At 40.1% G+C, this 23,268-nt stretch overlaps 1 long non-coding RNA gene across 2 annotated transcripts in view; it reads left to right on the top strand.

Moving 5' to 3' along the window:
- The first annotated feature begins 5,240 nt into the window (after nt 1-5,240).
- LOC114044101 overlaps nt 5,241-23,268 on the top strand; it is an 85,123-nt gene continuing 67,095 nt past the window's right edge. For both annotated transcript variants that reach the window (XR_003569177.1, XR_003569178.1), the window contains exon 1: nt 5,241-5,320. This is a non-coding gene — a long non-coding RNA (uncharacterized LOC114044101). The remainder of the gene's footprint in view (nt 5,321-23,268) is intronic.

Here is a 23,268-nt window from a genome sequence, read left to right as displayed (position 1 = left end):
CCATCAGAGATAAGAAGAGAGAAAGAGACACGATTTCAACTTGTGAGATGCAAGCCTAGACCATGACCGCAATGTCCTGAAATAGCCCATGTAGGTCTTTTTAGACTCCTCCTTTGCAGCTCACAGAGGAAATCAAGCCAGCATCTGAAAGCACACACCCGGGCAGAATAGCCAATAGCACCGGTCCTGGCACTTTATACTTACCAGAGGCTTGCATAGACTGGCTCCTTTGATCTTCACACTAAGCCCCAGAGCCCACAGGAAGTGAGCAGGGCTAGTTCTCTGTTAACAGAGGAAGGAATGGAGATCCAGAAAGGTTGAGAGACTTATCTAAACTCATACAGAAAATTAGCTGTAGAAGGCAGGACATCAAACTCCATGGTTAGTGATCTTTCCATGTTACCACATTTCTTGTCTGAAAGCACAGCAATCTTGTACTTCTTTTTCAAAATCTTGCCCTGCAATTGGCTGTTATGAATATAACAATTTCTTCCAAGAAATACAACTCCCAGGGTCTTTTATGAATTAGGACCCTTTTCAAGGTGACCAGCATAAGCCTTACCTGAAGAACTGTTACGTAAGAATGCACCACCCTCTTTTTTTTTTTTTTTTTTTTTTTTGCAGATGATGAGAGACCTGAGCTCTACATTATATGTTGGACTTAGGTGGTGTGTGTACTAATTTTGTTGAGCTGTTTTTTGTTTCTTCTTTTCTTGTTCTTATAATATTATGGGGGAGGGGTAAGGGAGAACTATGCTGGGAAATGTAGCTAGGATAAAAATAAAAGAAACCAATAATTGTTTTAAAAAATTGGAAAGAGAGGGGATATATAGGTTGAAAAGATTTCTTGACTTCTATCATCTGAATGAACTGAAAAGACCCATTCTCTTCTTAACAGGCAGATGCTGCTTAAATATTAGAATTTCTGTTGTAGTTCCTGGATAATTTACTCTAGTGAGTAAAAATCAATCAATCAGCATTTATTAAGCATATCCTCTGTGCCAGATGTTATGCCAGTGTCAGGCACTGGAGTTATAAATACAAAAATGAGAGAAGTCATGCCTTCAAGAACTTTACTTTCAAATAGGGAGATCATGTATATACATAGATTATACATGTATATGCACATATTATGATGTATATATGTATATATACACATGCATATGTCTATGTGTATTAGTGGAGAACTGAGTTTTGTTCCAGGCAAAGGAGTTTTGAATGGAGCCCCAAAGCAGCATAATGTTATGCTCTTTCCACTAGCAATGACAGTATTATTTGTGCAATTATTGTTCCCAGAGCAAGAGCAAGAGGTAGAATAGGGTGAGAGGACATGAACAGTGACACCAACACAAAGTAACTCACGATGAATGGCTGGACGGGAGGAGAAACTGGATTTCTTAATACCTTTATGAAATCCTTGCCTCCTCTGGTAGCACAAAAATCTGGAAGAACAAAATGAGTAGATATTGGGGAGTGGTAGGAAGCAATTATACATTAAAGTTCTACTTACTGAGGAAGGTGTAACTTACCTTCTTGCTTATATATTTTATATATTATATATATTATATTTTATAAATTATTTATTTATTTTCTTGCTTATAAAAGAAACAACTTTGGATTGGAGACAGTGCTGGCCTTGGGATCAGAAACTCATGTGTTCAGATCTCACTTTTGACATGAGTGGTCATGTGACCATGAACAACCTTTTACTAACCCCAGATCACATGATATGAGAAATAGGTACTTATCTACATAAAGAAAGTCCTCTACACCAAAAAAATCACAGATCTGATTCTATATACGTATATTTTGACCAAAACTGTGATTTAATTAGTTTGAGAAGCTCCTTCAGAAGCTGTGTTTGGAATTATTTAAGCTTAGAACCCTTCCCCTTCCTTATTCCCAATCCTCACCCAATTGCACATACAAACAAGGAAGTGACTTGTCAGGGTCATACAGCCAATATATGTCAAGGTGGGACTCTTCATGACTCTGAGTCCAACTTGTATCCACTTTACTACAATGTCAGATACTTTGGACAGTTGCTGTGGATGGTTAATGAATTGAATGAGGAAGAAAGAGGCCTAAATACCATTTGAGAATTCATAGAACTATTTTAGCATCCCCAGACTTCTCATTGAAAGTAAAATCCCATCTTTTTAATATTACAAGTGCTCATACTAACTTTTCACTGCTCCTAGCCAACACTCTAAGTCCATAAGATGTGAGAAACAGGTGCCATGGAATCCAATAAAGCCATGAAATACCACAATCTCCAAAGGATCGAAGTGATGGGTGACCCAGGGAGGAATGGAGAGATATATGGTGGTCATAAATAGTATATGGCATATTTAAATGGTGGATTTCCTACATGAAGTGTAAAAGATATCATCAATGAAATGTCTGAGGGAAAAAAAATGGGATGATCATGTAACGAGATCCAGGAACAGCTGGTATTGGTACCCATGGAATGTCAAGTAGTTAAGAAGAAGGCCTGGTTGGGCTTTGACTTACACCATGGGAGAGAGGAACCACGTTGATGAGACCAGAGATCCATTGAAACATTAAATAAGAACTTTTTTTTTTCAAAATTAAGATAGTGACTTTTCCCACTTATTTTTAGAAACCAGAACTTCTTACAAAAGGGACTTAGAGTCATGAGTTTGAATATAGTCCAACTGAGATGTGTTACTAGAGTTATGTATGTATATTTGAATTAATTAAATTAGTATCACACAGAAGGCCATGTAAAGATGTATGGTGGATATGGGTATAAGCAAGGAATTAAGGAGTTGAAGTATTTTAAAAGTCATCGTCCTTTATATATCTGAGCAAAAATAAGATAGCCTAGTCACAGAGTAACTTCAGATAATAGTCCATGTGCCCTACTGACTGCTGATAGTAAAAGAAACCAAGAAAGACTCCCAGCCAAGTGGGCATCCCCCTTCTGCAAGATTAATGGAATGTGGGGCGGTTAGGTGATACAGTGGATAAGCTCCAGCCTTGGAGTCAGGAGGACCTGAATTCAAATCCTGCCTCAGACACATGAAACTTACTAGCTGTGTGACCCTGGGCAAGTCACTTAACCCCTATTGCCTCATCAAAAAGGCAAAAAAAAAAAAAAAAGATTAATGGAATGATACAGAGAAGAGAAGCACATAATGAGAAAGGATGACTGTTCTGTGAGCTATCCCATAAGAAGCAGTGCCCACATATATGAGACCATGGGGCCATTTTAGTATTTGAGTACATTTTAGTTATCTTTCATATGGAATTTGGAGGGAGATAGAATTACATTGTGGAAAGAATGCTAGACAAGCAGTCAAGAAGCCTGTGTTCTTTTCCTCATTTTGCCATTCAGTATCTCTGTGCCTTTAGAAAATTACATTTCCCAAGCTAGATTTCAGCTTCCTCATTCATATAAAGTTGGATGAGATTACTCTTTCAAAATCTTGGGCAGGTCATTCAACTTCTCTGGTCTCATCTGGGAGTAGGATGAAAGGTGCGCTGAGGTATATTCCACCTCTCAATCTATGATCTCTTTTCTTTTCTCTAGGGCAAAGGGGCAGATGTGAAACAGTTGAATCCATGGAATCTCTCCCTCTTTTCTCCCAGCCCAACAGGATGACTTTTTTCCTTAGGTCCGCTTTCTAAAAGAGAAAAGTTTTGTTACTCTGTGAGAGCCTCCCCTAACTGAGCCCAAAGTAGGCTGCATAGCTATTTCTGCTCCCCAAGCGGACCTTGGAGTATTGGGGGACCCATGAAGGCACCCTATCACCAGTGTTAGAAGCACAGCCGTACAGATTTGAGCACCAAGGCATGGGAAGAAAGGGAGAGTTCTAGGAGCTGGGCCCCTTTTCCAAACATTGTTCTGGATGTGGGAGAGAGAATTTAAACTCATACCACAGGTAGGAAGTATTCGAGTAGGAGGAAGACAGTCTGAAAGACAAAAGGAACCCATAGGAAATAATTCTTCTCTGAGAGATTAGCATGACCCATCCTTCAACTTCTATGCTCTTTCTCCTTGAGGACAGTAATTACCAACAGGATCAAATTCTTGCTTTACCATTTTGCCTCAGGAAAATTCTTACAATGGTCCACACATACTCTACCAAGTGTTACTTCACCATTAAGTAATTCTCACTTTTTACTCACAATGAAAGGCTTAGGTAGGGCAGTTTAATCATGGTTTATTCCACACCTAGGGAAAGTAGATACATATATGACAGAGGGAGCAGCAAATTACTTCCTTCAATGTTGCAGCATGCCTTGTCTGCTTGTCCTAACTTTCAGAGGATTTGGGAGGCACGAATCCCTGAATCACTTACATTGAACACCAAAATCTGTAAACACCAAGCCATGAATTGAAAGCTTGGCAGCTAGGTGGCGCCATAGTGCACAGAACACCAGGCCCGGAGTCAGTACGACTCATCTTCCTAAGTTCAAATCTGGCCTCAGACACTAGCTCTGTGACCCTGGACAAGTCACTTAATCCCGTTTGCCTCAGTATCCTCATCCGTAAAATGAGGCAGAGAAGAAAATGGCAAACCTCTCCGTTATCTTTGCCAAGAAAATCCCAAAGGAGTTACAGAGAGTCAGATACAACTGAAATGACTGAACAACAAAAAATCTTGAACAAGGCTCTCTGGGCTTCAGTTTCCTTGTCTACACCTGAGGGGTTAGACTTGATAATTGATGAGGTTAAGCTGGAGAGCTGTGATCGTATTGTGCTAGATAGCTGCATCAGCGTAGCACATCAGCACAGCTGACCTACATGCTAAGTTGCCAGCCTCAGTAGAAGTTGGTCGGTGACTTGCAAAAGCCTTTCCAAAAGCCAGCCCCTTATATTCCTGCCAGCCTCCACTTCTCCAGATGCTCACACACATGGCAAATACACTTCATCTTAATTGTGTGGTTCATCCTCCTCCTTCATCTCTGAAAGCATCCAAGCACTTGCCCCCTCCTTTCAGACAGAAAACATCATAATGACCCCCCCCCCCCAGCCATTGGACAGCCACAGAGATAGTTTGTGGTCAGTGAATGAATCTTGGCTAGTTCATGATTATTTGAATTCCCAGGTCTACAAGACACATTTCCTCTCTCTTTTGTTTATTGTATTGTTGCCGCTGGGTCTTTGTCTCATTTTGGTTTTTATTTGTTTATGTTTTTTTTTAAAGCAACAGGAAATGACTATTGTCTGTTTTCAGTTTAGCTCCTCAGCCTGCTTTTTGTGAGGCCCTGATATTAATGGCACTTGGAATGCATTGTTTGTCTCTGTGTTCACTTAAATGTCATCTGTGCTTCCATCCCAGCTGCTCAGGTAAGTAGAATTTTCCACTTCCTCTAAATGTCAGCCCATCTTTTTCTACTAATTCAACTTTTCTCATCTTTGATTTGGAGGCAGAGGCATGGAGATAAAAATGGATGAGCCTGCCCTCCTTTCTTCTGAATCCGTAGTGGGCAATGTTTCTGAAAATTCCAGATACTAACAAGAACTGTGACGAAAGGCAGTCCCTTTCTAAAGCGCCTTTCTAAAGGTTGTTGAATCCTTTACCTCTTCTACCCTCCAGATAGGAGGAAAGGAACAAGTACTTACGAAGTGCCTACTATGTACCAAGCGGGAGTGAGGAGGCTCAGTGGATAGAGCTCTGGGCTTGGAGTCAGGAAGACCTGAGTTCAAATCTGGCCTCAGACACTTACTAGCTATGTGACCCTATGCAAGTCACTTAACCCTGTTTGCCTCAGTTTCCTCATCTGTAAAATGAGCTGGAGAAGGAAATGGCAAACTACTCCAGTATCTCTGCCAAGAAAATCCCAAATGGGGTCATGAAGAGTCAGACATGACTAAAACAACTGAACAACATATGCCAAGCGCCATGCCAAGTACTTGACAAATATTACCTCATTTATTCTCACAACATCTCTGGGAAGTAGATGCTTTTGTAATCCCCATTTTAAGTTGAGGAAACTGAGGCAGATAGAAGTTAAGTGGTTTGCTTAGGGTCACAGAGCTAAAGCATTTAAGGCCAGATTTGTATTCAGTTCTTTCTGGCTTTAGACCCAGCCCTCGAGATATCCATTGTGGCTCCTAAGTATCATCAAGGGGACCAAATATACAGCATCAGAAAATTTCAGAACTAGGAGGAATCTCAGTGGCTATGTTGCCCATCCCATGCCTCAGAAATGTAGTCTCTATAGCATGCCCAACGCTGGAAGAATAGGAGCCTGCTATTTTCCAAGGTGATCCATTGGAGACACTAGTGGTTAACAAGTTTTTTTAGGTGAATGAGGGTAAGATCTGGTAGTGTGGAGAACACTTGGTATAGAAACTCCTTCCATCCACTGAGGATGATACTAGTTCATGACTTAGTAAATGAGTCCTATAGAGTTGCTTGAGGCGCTAAGTTAAGTGACTTGCTCAGGATCACACAGCTAGTAACTATCAGAGGCAGGAGTTTAATCAAGGTCTTTCTGACTCCAAGCCCAGCATTCTATCCACTACCTATACTGTCCCTGCTTTTTCTTTATATCTAGTTTTGATTTACTTCTCCCAAACTTCTACCCATTACTCCCAGTTCTGTCCTCTAGGGCTAAAGAGAAGGAGATCACTTCCCCTTCCACATGACAGCATTTTATATATTTGAAGGCAACCATCTGAGCCCCTTGACAACTTTTCTCTACTCTTCGTATAATATCCTGAAACAATCCTTCTTAAGTCATGAACTTGAGCCCTTTCATCGGTCCCCCAATATTTTCCAGCTTGTAGATGTCATCCTTAAAATGGGCACCCCGAGATGAACATAATATTCCAGGTGTGGTCAGAATGGGGCAGGATACAATGGGACTATCATCTCCTTATACAAAAGCCTTATGATGGCAATTTTTTAATATACACAATTATATTAGAAAAAGATGAATAATTGACTTGTCAACCAATCAGCAAATATTTATGGAACACTTACTCTTGGCCCAGGTTTGTAGTGTATGCTAACAAGGAAAAGACTGGGAAACATAGTCCTGGAGTTGGGGAATAGCAACACATTCTATATGATGGAGATGGCCCCTACTGGCCAATCTCACTTCCATTACACATATGTGTGGCACATAAAAAGTGATGTTTGTTAAAGGGACTTCCTCATGGATCATTATTCTTTCCTGAGAGATTACCAAGGAAATTCCAGAGGGCGTTGATAAAGAACAAAAAAGTAGTTTCCATGCAACTGAAAGGTCAATTTCATCTGCTATTTTGTCTTGTATTGTCTTTGTCTGCTCTTTGCCTGCTATCCAAAGTCCTGTAGAAATCTCTGGGAGTTAATTCAATATTTCTCCACTGTTTTTTTCTGCTCTGTCTTAATACCTTGGCTGACACTAGTCTACATTCATCTCAATTCAAAAGCATCCATTAAATGCCTACTAAGTGCCAGGGAAACCAGGAAGCTGAGGGGAAGAAAGAAAGGGTTCCAGCCGTGGAATCTTCCCACGCATGGGGAAGGCGAAGAGTTCCAGGCATGCCCATCTCAATGCACAGATTCAGAAGACTGACTCCCATAGAATCCAGAATGTTAGAACAAAGAAGGAGCCTCAGAGATCACCTACCTACAGCATCTCAGCATTTAAGAGTTGGAAGGGACCTGAGAGGCCATTTGATTGATGGCAAACCATTGATGCAGAAAGGGACCCATAAATGAAAGTGGGTAATGATTGTTTTGTACTCAGCTCCTTGGCCCATACTCACGGTGCTCTCTCATATTCATTGTCATGATTTCCTTGTTAGTGTCAGGGGAATCAAGTACAGCTTCCTTGCTTGGAAAGTTTCCTTAGGAATTCAATTCACTCAGGGATCCAAAGTTCAGAATTTGCTTTTTAATGTAATTTTTCCACCAGGGAAAAGAAGAAAGGGAAGGGAATAAATATTTATATAGTGCCTACTACGTACCAGGCACTGTGCTAAGTACTTCACAAATATCTCATTTGATCCTCCCAACAACCCTAGGAGGTAGGTGCAGTTAACATACCAATTTTATAGTTGAGGAAACTAAAACAAACAGAGGTTAAGTGACTTGCTCAAGGTCAGACAGGGGGTAAGTGTCTGAGGTCAAATTTGAACTCAGATCTTCCTGACTACAGGCCCATTCCTCTACCCACTGAGCCCCCTAGCTGCCAATTTATGAGTTATCAGTACTTGAAGCACCTTCAGGATTTTCTGAACTCTTTATTTTCTTACTAGTGATTGCATCATGAAGTATATAATAGAAATGTGCAAACATATGATTACCAAGGACTGAATACCCCAAGGGAAAGTGTGACAAATCAATGTAGGGCTGATCTCCTAAATGTGTGTCTACAGAGTCTGAGTATATAAGAACTGTGGGGTCTAATGGTCTCCATTGGGAAGTTGTAGGCAGAGCACAAGGGTTTAAAGCCTGTCTCTCAGAAGTGCTTATTACTACTGGTTCAAGTCACTTAAAGTCTCTGGACCTCAGTTTCCTCATTTGGAAAATGAGACTTTCTGAATTGAAGATATCTAAGGAATCTTTTATTACTAAACCTATAAAGGAATTTAGCAGTAGGGCAGACAAATGGTCCTCCAGCCAGAAGTTGCCTCCCTGATGAGATGGCCAAGAGGGTATTTGATCCAAGGATTCAGTAGTTACTTTATCTTGGAGTACTTCTAGCAGCTTTCTTCACCCACTAGTAATGCATTATAGATGTCTCTCATTAATTCAGCCAAGCTTGTCTTGAATCTGTTTAGATTTCCAGCTTATCACTCTTGGGATAATGAGCTTGAGAAGCGCTGTATAGGAAGATTAGATTAGTTGCCTGGAGAAAAATAAAATGAGGGGAAGAAAAATCCAGCAGCCATCATATCATTGCAGGCCAGTTCAGAAGAATCCCTGAGCCCACCAACTCTACCCAGACTTTCCCACCTTCCTTTGCATGGTTGTATACCAGGCAGCAATGGGTTTCAGTGGCCAGACAATGTCCACGGAAACAGCTTGGTGTAATGGGATAATGTGTTTAGCATCAGGAGAGACCTGGGTTTGAATCCAGCATGGGAAACTTCTGAACTAAGTGCCCATGGGGAAATTTCTTATTCTCTCAGGGATTTAGTTTATTCATACACAAAATGGGTCTAATAATATGAACATTACCTAACTCTCAACCTTACTGTAAGGAAAGTGCCTTTCAAAACACTGTATAAATATGAGTTATTACTGGAGGCAGCATTTTCCATCTTAATTAAAACTTCTCACTTGCTATAGGTCTGTTTCCTTTGGCCCTTAGGCCTTGAGGCAGGTGCTAATAGTCATAGCTGGTGCATCCCAGTCTTCTTTCTGGAGAATCAGCAGCTGTTGACACCATCATCACCAAGGAATATGTATCAGATACCTGGGGAGAGCCTTCTGTTGGGTGCCATACTGGGTAAATTACAGAGGTGTGTCTCCAGCCCTGGGGGAATTTATACAGGCAAAATAGGCAGTACTAGACAGAAGACAAATAAAAACATACAACACTTAATGGAGACAAAATGATTATTCGCAGACATAAGTAAATTAAGAAGAGAGAGTTAAATATTTACAGTGGCTACAAGTGGTGACCTGCCCCTGTGGTGCCCTAACCTCCTGATTGCCATCAGCTCCAGGGCTGGGTGGGGATTCCGGGGGTGTCTGTTTAGGAAGGGAGCCCCACTAAAAGGGCATCCAGGGCTCAGCAGATCTTCAGGCTGAGAGGAACCATATTAGGAAGCAGCCTATAAGCGAGTTCAGAAGAGGAGACTAAGTGATCAGTCAACAGGCACGAGTGGCTAGGAGTGGGAGGCAGAGTGGCGTCATGTCAAGAGCACAGGACATGGTGTAATGTCATCTCCTCGAGGGGAGAGATTGCTCTTTGTTTTGTATCTTTATTTCCCTAGAGCTTAGCTCAGTACTTCTAACTTCATAGAATAGGAATACATTCAGAAGGAAGGAAAGAAGGAAGGAGAAAGGAAGAAAGAAAGAAGGAAGAAGGAAAGAAGGAAGAAGGAAGGAAGGAAGGGACAAGGAAGGAAGGAAGGAGGAAGGAAGGAAGGAAGGAAGGAAGGAAGGAAGGAAGGAAGGAAAGAATAAAGGAAGGAAGAAAAGAGTTGATGGCATCAGAGTAATGACTGGAAGAAATGACATTGGTTGCCAGGGCTGGTCTTACACATAGGCAGAGAAGGTTAAGATGAAGGTTAGCGTTAAGATCACTTTGTGACATTATAAAGAGGCTCTGGGGGAAGACATCTCCCTCTTCTTGCCCCTCTCCCGTCACAATCTCATGGAACTTGTGAGTTGGAAGGGACCTCAGAGTCAATCTTCTCCAACCTATACATGAAAGGCATTCCCACTATAACCTGCCTGACAGTCATCCAATTTCTGCTTTAAGACCTCCAAGAAGGGCAAATCACCACCTCTCAAGATAGTCCATTACACTTTTGGATGATTTTAACTATTAGAAAGTTGCTGTTTTTTTCTGACATCAAACCCAAATTTGCCTCTTTGTCACTTCTCCCATTCCTCCTAGTTCTGCTCCCTGAAGACAAACAGGACAGTTCTAATCCCTTCTCATGACAGCCCTTCAAATACTTGAAGGAAACCATCATCCTCCCCCCACCCCCATCCCACTACTCAACTTCTCTTTTGTTGGCTAAACATGCCCAGTTCCTTCAACTATTCCTTATATGACATTGACTCAAGGCCATTCACGATCTTTGTTGCTCTCCTCTAGATTATAAATATATCTCTTAAACTAAAGCACCCAAAATTGAGCTGAATACTCCAGATGAGATCTAACTTGGGCAAAGTATCAATAACTTTTTTTGTGAAAATTAGGGCAACAATTGTCCTTATCCATTCTTTATCTGGATAATTCTTAGGTTTGCTTACTAAACACAAAAATCTTGGACGGTCTTTAACTTTATACAGTCTCCAATAAAGACATTTCCTTAAAAAAATGCAATTGTCTTTCTCCTATCTTGTGGTACTTTTTAAAAATTTCCATGGTCTTTCAGTTATCACTGACAGTGGTTCAATAGTCACATCTTCCAATTACCTCAGTACCCAAAGTTGAAGTTCAAAAGCCCACTGACTTTTGAATTCACCAAAAGTAGCCTACTGTCTCCTTACTTATCTTGTTTATGAATTCCCTGTTCCTCATTTTAGCTTTGTCATTCTCATTGGGAAGGGCATTCTCCTTGAAAGAAATAAAAGAAGCAAAAAGAAAAATTGAGTAACTCTGCCTCTCTCTGTTATCAGTTATCATTTTCCTATCCATCCCAAATACAAATCCTATCTGTTCTTCAATCCACATTTTCCTCTTCCAATAGAGCATAAAATACTTTTTTTGTTGTCCTTAGCTTCCCTTGTCAGCTTTAGCCCATTGTAAGCTTTAGCATTCCTGACATTATTTTTAAAGGACTGCATCAACCCATCCCCTGTTATCTGGCCTAACTTGTATTTTCTGTACATTTCTTTTTAAAATCTAAGTTAGTTCTTAAATTCCTTGTGCCTCCCTACCTCTCGCTTTAGACAAATCTCATTTTCCCTCCTACTTGGAATTGTTTCTATTTATGTCTTTAGAATTTCATTCTGAGAATTTCATTCATTTTAGCATCAGCCCTCTCTGCTGAACTGACTTCCCCTGTAGCATTTTAGTCTATGCAGGGGTGGGGAACCTGAAACCCTTTGACTAAATCTGAACTTCACAGAACAGATTTCTTACTAAAAGGATTTGTTCTGTAAAACTTGTGCTCAGTTCAAAGGTTGCACCCGAAGACCTAGAAGGCCACATGTGACCTTGAGGCTGCAGGTTCCCCACCCCTGCTAGCATCCCATCCATCTTTCCTCTTTACCCTTGGAAATCCACTTTTCCAAAATCGAGGGTACAAATCAAACTAAGTCCGAGATTCCCCTCCTCTATCGTGAAGAAGAAAGATAACTTTCCCCCAGGATTCCCATAATTTCCACCCTAGCAACCAGCTCCTCCCTATTAGTAAGGTCAGATTCAGAATAGAATGTCCTCTTCCAATTCCTCTACCTTTTGAAGGATAATATTATCACAAAGGCAAGTGGAGACACTCTGCTTTGGGAAGAAAGAAAATTCCAGCAGCCTTCTGAAAAACTGAAGTTCCTTACCACTACCATAGCACATCTTTATGCCAGGCCTCTGATCAGCTTCCTAAACTCCTCATTTGTTTTTCCTTTCAGGCCAAGTAGTCTGAATCACATACTCCAATGACAGAATCTGTAATACAGTCCTCTGGCAAAATCACTTCTGTTTTTCTCTCCACTGATCCTTACCCAGGTACTCTCTATCATACTTCTTCCTCTTGCTCCTGGGACTCTTCACATGAATATACCTTCTTAATATACAATGCCTCCTCATTCCTTCTCTTACCTTTCCTGGTTCTTTTTAGCCCCAAGGTGGGGAACCTGCAGCCTTGAGGCCACACGTAGCCCTCTAGGTTCTCAAGTGTGGCTCTTAGACTGATCCCAAAATTGTATCGTCACAATAAGGCAAACAGAGTTAACAATTTTGGATTCAGTCAAACAGCCACACTTGAGAACCTAGAGGGCTACGTGTGGCCTCAAGGCTGCTGGTTCCCCACCCCTGAGCCAGAGCCAGGGCCCAGTCATATGTTTCATCCTATATCAGAGATACATAAAGTCAAATTTGCCTCCTTGAATTATAACCTCCAGTTTTTCATGTCTATTGCCTGAATTGGGGGCATGTGTGGGTAGACATTTGAGGCCATGGATTTTTATACTGATACCTTTCTTGGATTTTCTTTCCTGTAAACTTGTGGGTGTCTCAGCTGTTATTCTTCTTCCTTTCTTTCTAGCTACTCTCTAACCCAAAGAATATACATAGGCAGTCTTTTCCCTCCTCCATCTTTTTAAATATAAATCTCTTTTGATTAGATTTCCAAGACTCCTAACAAATATATTCGTGCCAGTCTTTGTTAGGTGAACTCCATCTCTGGCCAAGGATTTGCCAACTTTGTATTTTAAGCCCTATCCCTGAAGTCCATATCCTAATCTCAGATGCCACCTTTTTAGCCAGCTGCTCACTTTCCAAATTAAATTTTCTCTTCCGCGTCTGTTGTCTTCAGTGGTTAACAGTGAGGAAAACACAGTCTGCGACCCTATGGCCCTCGATATCTTGCATAAGACTACATAATCATCGAAAACATTGTTTTGGTTCCTTCTAGCAGTATTTGTGCCCATATGAATCACCAGAAGTAGGTGGCTGTCATCCATTTTGATAAGTCTTGTGAAGTAATCTGTTATGTTCTGGATAAATGCCCTAAACTAGATACAAGTAGGTAGTGAGATACGTAGAATGTTGGTTTTGATGTCAGAAAGACCTCAGTTCAAATCCAGCCTCAAACACTAGCTGTGTAACTCTGGGCAAGTCACTTAACCTCTGCCTCAGTTTCCTCCACTGTAAAATGGGGGTCATAATAGCACCCACCTCTCTGGGTTGTTGTGAGGATAAAATGAGATATTATTTATAAAGGGCACATAGTAAGTGCTTAATGAAGACCTGTTCCTTTCTCAGGAGGACAGTAGACCTGTCTATTATTGTTTATCAGGTCAACAAGTAGCTGTTTCAGTCCCCCTGAGCAGGGAATCACTAATGACGCCGGCTCTTTTCTTCTTCCGCTGACCTTAACCTGATGATTAGGCTCCTGCTAGCATTTGAGACTTTACTGTGTCATTCTTGGGAGGACAGCAGCAGCTCCTGCCTCGGAGTGTCTGGCTCCTTCTCTTCAGAAAGAACACCAAATCTGAATTAAAGCTGTAATTATGTAACTGTCCTTTCCCTTAAACTCGGTGTAACACTCTTCCATCGTCCAACAGTCTGACAAGGGTCAAGCCTCCTCCCCTCCACCCGAAATCTGTTTTTTTCCCATTGAAGCCTTACTTGTATCTCTTTTTTTTGATGGGAGAAGAAGGGGAAGGAAATCAGTTTTTATTAAGCATCCCCTATGTACCAGGCACTGTACTAAGTGCTTTGTAAATATTATCTTATTTTATCCTCACAACGACCCTAGAATATAAGTGCTATTAGGAAAATGTCCTTCTCCCTGGCAATGACCCCCCTTTGTTGTTGTTGTTGTTGTTCAGTCATGTCCAACTGTCCATGACCCCATCTGGGGTTTTCTTGGCGAAGATAGTACAGTGGTTTGCCATTTCCTTCCCCAGCTCATTTTTACAGATGAGGAAACTGAGGCAAACAGGGTGAAGTGACTTGCTCAGGGTCACACAGATAGTAAGTGTCTGAGGCCAGACTTCCTGACTTCAGGCCCAGCACTCTGTCCACTATGCCACCTAGCTGCCCTAAAACTTCCTAAAATGCTCCCTCACTTTACTTTGTCATAATGGAATTCTACCAAATTGCAGGTGCTTTTGGGCTTAGCAATTGGATTCTCTTAGAAACTGCAAATACCCCCAAGAGGAGTAATAGACTAGATTAGTCATTCACATTGTAGTTTGGGCTATTTGGATTAGATGGCTTTACTCCTGACTAGGGATCTATTTGTCTTTTGGGAACAGGAGTCTTTAATGGGAGATGAGGGTGTAGGTACAAGAGGAAGAGAAAGGAGAATTAATTTTTGATCCTGGGCAGCATCAGAAGGGATTTGGGTAGAATCTCTTGAGAGGGGAGAAGAGGGTAAATGAAAAGGACCCAACAAGAAAGGGGAGAATAAAAGGGATGTGAGTGGGTGCCAGAGACAAATGTTGCCAGCTTCCTGACTTTGCCTAGGGCTTGTCCTGCTGGTAGCAACATTTTTTAAATGAAGATGGGCTAGAAGCAATGATGCAAGTACAGAAGCCAAAAAGGGTGAGGCTGCAATAATTCTTCTCATAAATCATTAATTGGACAGGAGATTTTGTTATAGAGAGAGAAATGGAGAAACAGATGTGAACATTACAAAACAAAATGAAGGGACCTGGGACTGTGGAGGATCAGATACAGGAGACAAAGGGTAATGATAAGATTTCTGAAGGGTGAGCTGAGGTGGCAGCACCTAGAGCTTACATTTGATCAAGAATTTGAACATGGGAAAGTATGGAGGCTAGGGATGTGGGGGAAATGTTATCAAGGGACAGGTCATTGGATCATTACACCATATATTTAAGGCTAAAAGGGACCCACCTGGTCTTCTAGTACAACAGATGAGGAAACTGGGACTTAGAAAGGTGATTTACCTAAAATAACAAAGTAACTCAAAGCAAAGAGTAGGACTAGATCACTTCTGAGATTCTATCCAGCTCTGAATGTCTATGGTTTTATGATTCTAAAGTGGTAAATGGGAAAGGGAGAAGATCTGAGCAATATTATGAAGGAGAAATTCACAAAGTGTAGTGAAAACTGCATATGAGGAATGAAGAAAAGAAGGAGAATCAGACATTACCAGAAGTTTCAATCCTGGGATGCTAAGGGATTAATCCCAGGAATGAGTGGGATCCCTGATATCTATGGGTGTCAAGGAGATGAGTGGGCAGAATTGGACATGGTTCTGAAGGCTATGTATTAATTACTAATATATTAATTTTCTTGAGGGATCGAAACTTTGCCTCAGAAACTCAAGGATGCCTATTCTTGTTCTTTCTGTCTTCCATTCTAGAATATTTCCATATATCTCCCCCATATGTACAATAGGCAGCTAGGTGGAACACTGGATAGAGTGCCCTACCTAGAGTCAGGAAGACTCATCTTCCTGAGTGCAAATCCAGCCTCAAACACTTACTATGTGTGTCACCTTGGGCAAGTCACTTAACCCTGTTTGCCTGTTTCCTCATCTGTAAAACGTGCTGGACAAGAAAATGGCAAACTACTCCAGTATCTTTGCCAGGAAGACCCCAATTGGTGTCATATAGAGTCAGACACAACTGAAAAAATGACCTTACAACATATGTAAAATGGCTCATAAAAGTCACTGGACTTTTGTTACATCCTTGCTCAGAATCTCAGAGCCAAATGATTCCCTGAAGGAATTGTGGTACTTATCTAATTTCTAATCTGTATGAATGTGGTAGTCTAAAAAAAAACAAAACAAAACAAAACAAAAACTGTTGTTTTTGTTGTTATTTTTTGGACTGGGGTAAGGAGGGTCTTTGAAATCCATTTTTTTTCCAGTTGGTTTTATCTTTTCTGGACAATCACCCTGTCCCTTGCCTATCATCTCTTCTTTTTTATGAAATCTTTTATACCTGTCACCTTTCATACTAAAAAACCCATGCCCCACGCTTTGATAGCCACTCCCTAGTGTCTCCCTGCTGGTGACATCAGGGACAGGAAACCTGTCAGACATACCTGAAAGAGATCCAGACTGTCTTCCCCTCCTTTCATTCAAAGGCCATAGTTTTAGCCTGTTTGAGGGCCATCCTGATTTGTGGTTATTCTAGAATATGGAGCATCCCTAACATGGCAGGGAATTCAGCTCTTAGACGTTCAGGCTCCCACTTCCAGAATGGAGAACACAAGTTCCTAGCCAGCTCCTTCGCTGCTTAGGAGGTGGGACTACAGAGCTGGAACAGGAAGTGTCTAGGCCAAGGAGCAACTTCTCAAGACTATCAGTTAAACTTCCTCCTGCTGCGATCCTAGTGACTTATCTGGTTGCATCTTTCCCTTGTTGCCCTCATGGACCCAATGCAGGGTCTTTCCTTAAAGCTCAATATCTCCTAGAGAACCTTATAAAATGCCAAATGGATAATTTTTATTACGTTAAATTAAAAAGTTTATGCACAAAGTCAATGCAACCAAGATTAGAAGGGAAGCAGAAAGCTGAGAAACAATTTTTTACAGCCAGTGTCTCTGATAAAGGCCTCATTTCTCAAATATATAAAGAACTGAGTCAAATTTACAAGAATACAAGTCATACCTCAATTGATAAATGGTCAAGGGATATGAACAGGCAGTTTTCAGAAGAAGAAATTAAAGCTGTCTATACTCATACAAAAAATGCTTTAAATCACTATTAATTAGAGAAATGCAAATTAAAACAACTCTGTGGGACCACCTCACACTCCCAAAGCTTGGGACAGTACATTCTCCACACTGGAAACAGACCCCTACCTTAACACAGGTCAAATAATTGGCTGGGAACATGAGCAAATAGCAGAAAAAGAGTCAGACCATAGAATCTTTCTGTGGTGACAAAGAAGATCAAAACATACCACCAGAAGAAGAAAACAAAGTCAAAGCTCCTACATCCAAAGACTCCAAGAAAAATATGAATCAGTCCCAGGCCATGGAAGCCCTCAAAAAGGATTTTGAAAAGCAAGTAAGAAAAGTAGAGGAAAAACTGGGAAGAGAAATGAGAGTGATGCAAGAAAATCATGAAAAACAAGCTTGCTAAAGGAGACCCAAAAAAAAATACTGAAGAAAATAACACCTTAAAAAAATAGACTAACTGAAATGGCAGAAGAGGTACAAAAAGCCAATGAGAAGAAGAATGCCTTAAAAAGCAGAATTACCAAATGGAAAAAGAAGTCCAAGAGGTCACTGAAGAAAATACTTCCTTCAGAATTAGAATGGAGCAAATGGAAGCTAATGACTTCATGAGAAATCAAGAAATTGTAAAACAAAAGCAAAAGAATGAAAAAATAGAGGACAATGTGAAATATCTCATTGGAAAAACAACTGACCTGGAAAATAGATCCAAGAGAGATAATTTTTAAATTATTGGGCCACCTGAAAGCCATGATCAAAAAAAGAGCCTAGACATCATCTTTTAAGAAATTATCAAGGAATACTGCCCTGATATTCTAGAACCATAGGGTAAAACAGAAATGGAAAGAATCCACTGATCACCTCCTCAAAGAGATTTCCAAAGGAAAATTCCTAGGAATATTATAACCAAATTCTAGAGTTCCCAGGTCAAGGAGAAAATATTGCAAGCAGGCAGAAAGAAACAATTTAAGTACTGTGGAAACACAATCAGGATAGCACAATATTTAGCAGCTTCTACATTAAGGGAATAGAGGGCTTGGAATATAATATTCCAGAGGTCAAAGGAGAAAGGATTACAACCAAGAATCACCTACCCAGCAAAACTGAGTATAATCCTTCAGGGGGAAAAACAGACATTCAGTGAAATAGAGGACTTTCAAGCATTCTTGATGAAAAGATCAGAGTTGAATAGAAAATAGACTTTCAAATACAAGACTCAAGAGAAGCATGAAAAGGTAAAAAGGAAATCATAAAGGACTTATTAAAGTTCAACTGTTTACATTCCTACACGGGACAATGATATTTGCAACTCATGAGACCTTTGTCAGTATTGGGGTAAAGGGAAAATATATATGTATATATATATATATATGTGTGTGTGTGTGTGTGTATGTATAGATACACATATAGATATCTATAGATACATAGATAGATAGATAGATAGATAGATAGATAGATAGATAGATAGATAGACAGATAGACAGATAGATGGCACAGGGTGAGTTGAAGATGAAGGAGTGATACCCAAAAAATAAAATTAAGGGGTGAGAGAGGATTAAACTGGGAGAAGGAAAAAGGGAGAGGTAGAATGGGATAAATTATCTCACATAAAACACATAAGAAAAAGCTTTTTACAGTGGAGGGGAAATGGGGGAAGGTGAGAGGGAATGAGTTAATCTTATTCTCAATGGATTTGGCTTAAGGAGGGAATAACATACACACTCAATTGGGTATGGAAATCCATCTTACTCTACAAGAAAATAGGGGTGAAGGGGATAATAGAGCAGGGAGGAAAATAGAGGGGAGAGCAGATTGGGGGAGGGGTAATCAGAAGCAAACACTTCTGAGGAAGGACAGGGTCAAAAGAGAGAATAGAATGAAAGGGGGTGGGATAAGATGAAGGGAAATATAGTTAGTGTTTCACAACATGACTACTATGGAAGTGTTTTGTATGACTACACATGTATAGCCTGTATCGCTTTGCTTGTCTTCTCAATGAGGGTGGGTGGAGAGGGAGGAAGGGAGAGAATTTAGAACACAAACTACTAAAAACGAATGTTAAAAATTGTTTTTACATGCAACTGGGAAATAAGATATCTGACAATGGGATATAGATATCTATCCTGCCCTACAGGAAAATAGAAGGGGAAGGGGATAAGAGAAAAGGAGGTGGGGGTGATAGAAGGGAAAGCAGATTAGGGGAAGGGGTATTCAGAATGCACACTGTCTTGGGGTGGGAGGACAGGATAGGGAGAAAATTTGGAGCTCAAAATCTTGCGGAGGTGAATGTTGAAAACTAAAAATTAATTAATTTTAAAAATAAATAAAAATATGAGTAAGTTAACAAAAAAGAAAGAAATCCTTTTAGTCTCAAAATTGTTTCAAACATCTAGGATGGCGATCTCTGTAGCAAGTTCCCACTGGTATCAAAAACAGCAACATTAACCTCTTCAGCTCTAGTCCTCACCATGTAACTACACACCTCCCTACTCAACTTAGGTTGTGGGAGTGACCTTTGGAACAGAATTCTCTAATAATGTCAGCAATTAAAATGGGCATCCTAATCCATCACACATTCTATTCAAGGACAGGGTTCAAAATCAAAGGAAAGTGGGGGGGTTGCCACCAACTGTGCCACCCACCCTAAGTACTGCAAAAAATGCATTAAAATGCAAGGTCCAATCAATTCCTTCATTCATCTCTTTGTGGATCAATCAGAGCAGCTCCTATGCAGTGACCTTTGGACCACTAAGGGCTCTGAGTTTTCACTAAGTATTTTCAATCAATTTAATAGAAATTGTGTAGGTGAAAACCAAATTGTTTGATTCCTAGAAAATCATTAGTAGCTCAGTAATTAAGCAATCACTCACATATTAACTTTTGCAGGTAGTTTGGTCACAGTTGATAGCACCAAGATTGTCTGGTAATTGTATAAATTATTTATATTCTTTCATTTAGTGGGTATCAAAAGAAATGTATCCTCAAGTAAGAAAGGCAGAGAGGAATACAGCTTATGGTGGGTGTGGGGCAGGGTAATACAGGAAAATTCTCCCTAGGAAAATTGGCTAATTTTTGAGATGAGGGGGTTGGACCAGATGACCTTGGCTGTTCCTTCTGGTTTTAGCTGGATTCCGAGAATATAAATTTTTTTAATCTCATTTTTATTGATATCATTTGATTTTATATCACATTTATTTTCAAATATAGTGCTTCCCCCAACCTAGCAACCCCCCACCCTACCAAAAGAGTGACTAAAAATCAAAGGGATAAGGAAAGTAGTTTGGCAAAACTGACCAACACAACAACTCTTCCTGACTGTATATGTTGTATTCTATAACCATAGTGCTCCATCTCTGCAAAGGAGAGATGACAGTACATTTTATCAACTCTTCAGAGGCCAAATTTGATCATTATTATTATACAACTTTTAATTTGGAGTTTCCATTCTTTCCATTTATATTGTTGTACTCATCACACCCCACACACACAGTTTTCCTATTTCTATTTATTTTATTCTGCATCAGTTCATATAATCTGATCACATAATCCTGCATCATTCTTTTTATGCTTCTTGAATTCTCTATATTTGTAATTTCTCATGCTACAATAATATTCCATTGTATTCATATGCCATTCTTTGCTTAGCCATTCTCCTGCTGATGGGCTTCCAATTCTTTGCTACCACAAGGCTCTCCACTTTGCAAACTCTTCAGAATGGACTCTTCATCAACTTCAGTCCCTACCCAGAGTTTTTTCTCCCCTTTAGGCTCCAGGCACCACCTAGCACATGCAATGGACATAGGATTCTATTCTCATTCAAAATGCATTCGAAGTGCTCTACAGTTAGGCCAGTCTATCACCTGCCATTTCTTCCAAGCTCACTATTGCTGCCATCTGTGTTCCCTCAGACATTCTCTTCCATGCTAAAGGCTGACTACCTACCCAATTTTGAGGGGTCTTCAACATTTGTTAGTAACAGCTAAGAAATCTTTCTGCACATCTCTCCATCCCTGCTCCTCTCCTCCACACTTCTTTTTCCCCTGCCTCTCCACTCCATTTTCAATGAATGTTGGAAATATGTTAAATATTGTTGAATTCAACAATATGTTGAATCAGTGCTTTGAAATGGCCAATGTGTATCAGACTGCCATCCAACCCATGGCCCAAGAACAGTCATTAAGATAGTCTCTATGAACATACAGTGTGTTTGTGCCTCATCCTTCAAAGAGAATTGGTGCCCATTCTGCATGTACAATAAGGCTCCAGTGCAGCCTTTCTCCTGGGCTCCAGAAGATCTGGATCCAACTGGGATCTAAAATGTTCCAGGTCAGTGGTTACCAACTTTTCTGAATACAATGGAAGCTTTTAAAGACAAAAACAGTTCTTGATCTCCTATCTGATATTTGGATCATAGATTTAGAGCAGGAAGGGCCTTAGATATCATTGAATTCAACCATCTCATTTTACAAGTGAGGAAATGAAGGCTAGGGAGACCTGGGTTCAAGCACTGGCTCTGACACTAGCTACGTGACCATGGCCAAGTCACTAAGCCTCTCAATGACTTGCCCAAGGTCACTTAAGCAATAAGTAGCAGAGCCGAGATTCCAGCCATGTTTCCTGACTTCCAATGCAATATTCTTTTCAAACTACCATGTTGCCTCTATTCTAGCAACTAAGAGAATGACCAGTGGTAATCATTACCCTCATCCTCATCAACTATTGACCAAGATCATCATTTTGCAAAGTACAACTATTAATATTACAACTGTAACAAAAACTGTGTAACAGTACCAGGTAGCCCAAATGTAGCACAGATAGAGCTAGAAATGCTCCATCCCAGACTGGATTTTTACCTCTGTGGGGAGAAGGAGAAACATAGTGGCTAGGTACTTACTTCCTCTCTTTTCTATCTTTAAGAGGGAGAGTTGACTAGAATTATAACTCTTATGGATTCTCTCTCCCAAACTAATTGTGTTCTAGGAGTGAGATGAAATCTCATTCCAGCCAGGAAGAGAACCTAGAACTCACCACTCTTAGCAGCCTCTAGGGTACAGGCATTAGAACTCTGACATCATGAGATGGTGGCTTTTCTCCGTGTGCTTGTGGCTATGGGGATCTCTTATTCATTATTAGAAGTCCAAACCTCACCTCTTCTGCAACAGCCCTGCCCTCCCCCGTCCACCTCCCTTGTTCTCTCTGCTTTTTTCTCCCAAACTCTCTCAGCCAATCAGGAGTTATGTCTCCTTACTAGTACGTAGGCTATAGGTCCTCAAGGAGAACATCAAACCTTCCTGGGAATGAGGCTGTACCATTGTACTACTGGTAGATTGATAAAATACATGATAATAGAAAACAACTATGAATTTAGGAATACTTTTAAATGTGTTAATGTTTTGTTAATCACAACATCTACATACATTTGAAAAATAATTACACATTTATGTGTGAAACATTTATTCCAACTGCAGAGAGTGTGTTTGCTCATTTACTTTGCTTAGCCATTGGCTTCATGCTTTGTTGGAGAAAAATTCATGGCCCCTTTATAGTAGATCTCTTTCTCTTGGGGTCCACAGTACTCAGGATGGGAACCATTGATCCAGATCACAGTGTCCTTCTCCTAGATTTTCTAAGTTTATTTTATTAGACTTTAAAAAAAATTACCCACTTCAGTAATAACCCTACTTTATTGTACAAGTATGTCACCAAAAAGTCATTCATTAAAAAAAATTAAGCAACAATAATTATAGTTCAATTTTATATAGCTCTGTAAGGTTACAAAACTCTAGTCATACTTTATCTCATTGAGTCCTTAAAACAGTCTTATGAGTTAAGTGCAATTATTATCCCATAATATAAATATAGGGATATATAAATTATTTATATTATATATATATGCATATATGAAAATAAATGCAATAAATTGAATGTGCTAGGTGGTGCCTGGAGCCTAAAGGGGAGAAAAAACTCTGAGTAGGGACTCAAGTTTATGAAGAGTCTATTCTAAAGAGTTTGCAAAGTGGAGAGCCTTGTGGTAGCAAATGTAAATATAAATAAATAAATAATATAAATAAAACTGAGACTCAAAGAGGATAAATACTTTGACCAAAGTCACACAGATAGTAAATGTCTGAGGCAGGATTTGAACCCAGGTCCTTCTGACTCCAATCTAGCACTCCACATTGCCACTCTGATATGATGTCCAAAAATGACACTAGCTGTCACATGTGACTTATGATGCCAGTATCATTCCATCGTTTTGTTTATTTAATTGATCTGGTCCTTTGATTT

The sequence above is a fragment of the Vombatus ursinus genome, unplaced genomic scaffold (assembly GCF_900497805.2).
Source record: "Vombatus ursinus unplaced genomic scaffold, bare-nosed wombat genome assembly UNPS02014772.1, whole genome shotgun sequence".
Taxonomy (NCBI): domain Eukaryota; kingdom Metazoa; phylum Chordata; class Mammalia; order Diprotodontia; family Vombatidae; genus Vombatus; species Vombatus ursinus.
This window is presented reverse-complemented; position numbering and strand designations above follow the sequence as displayed.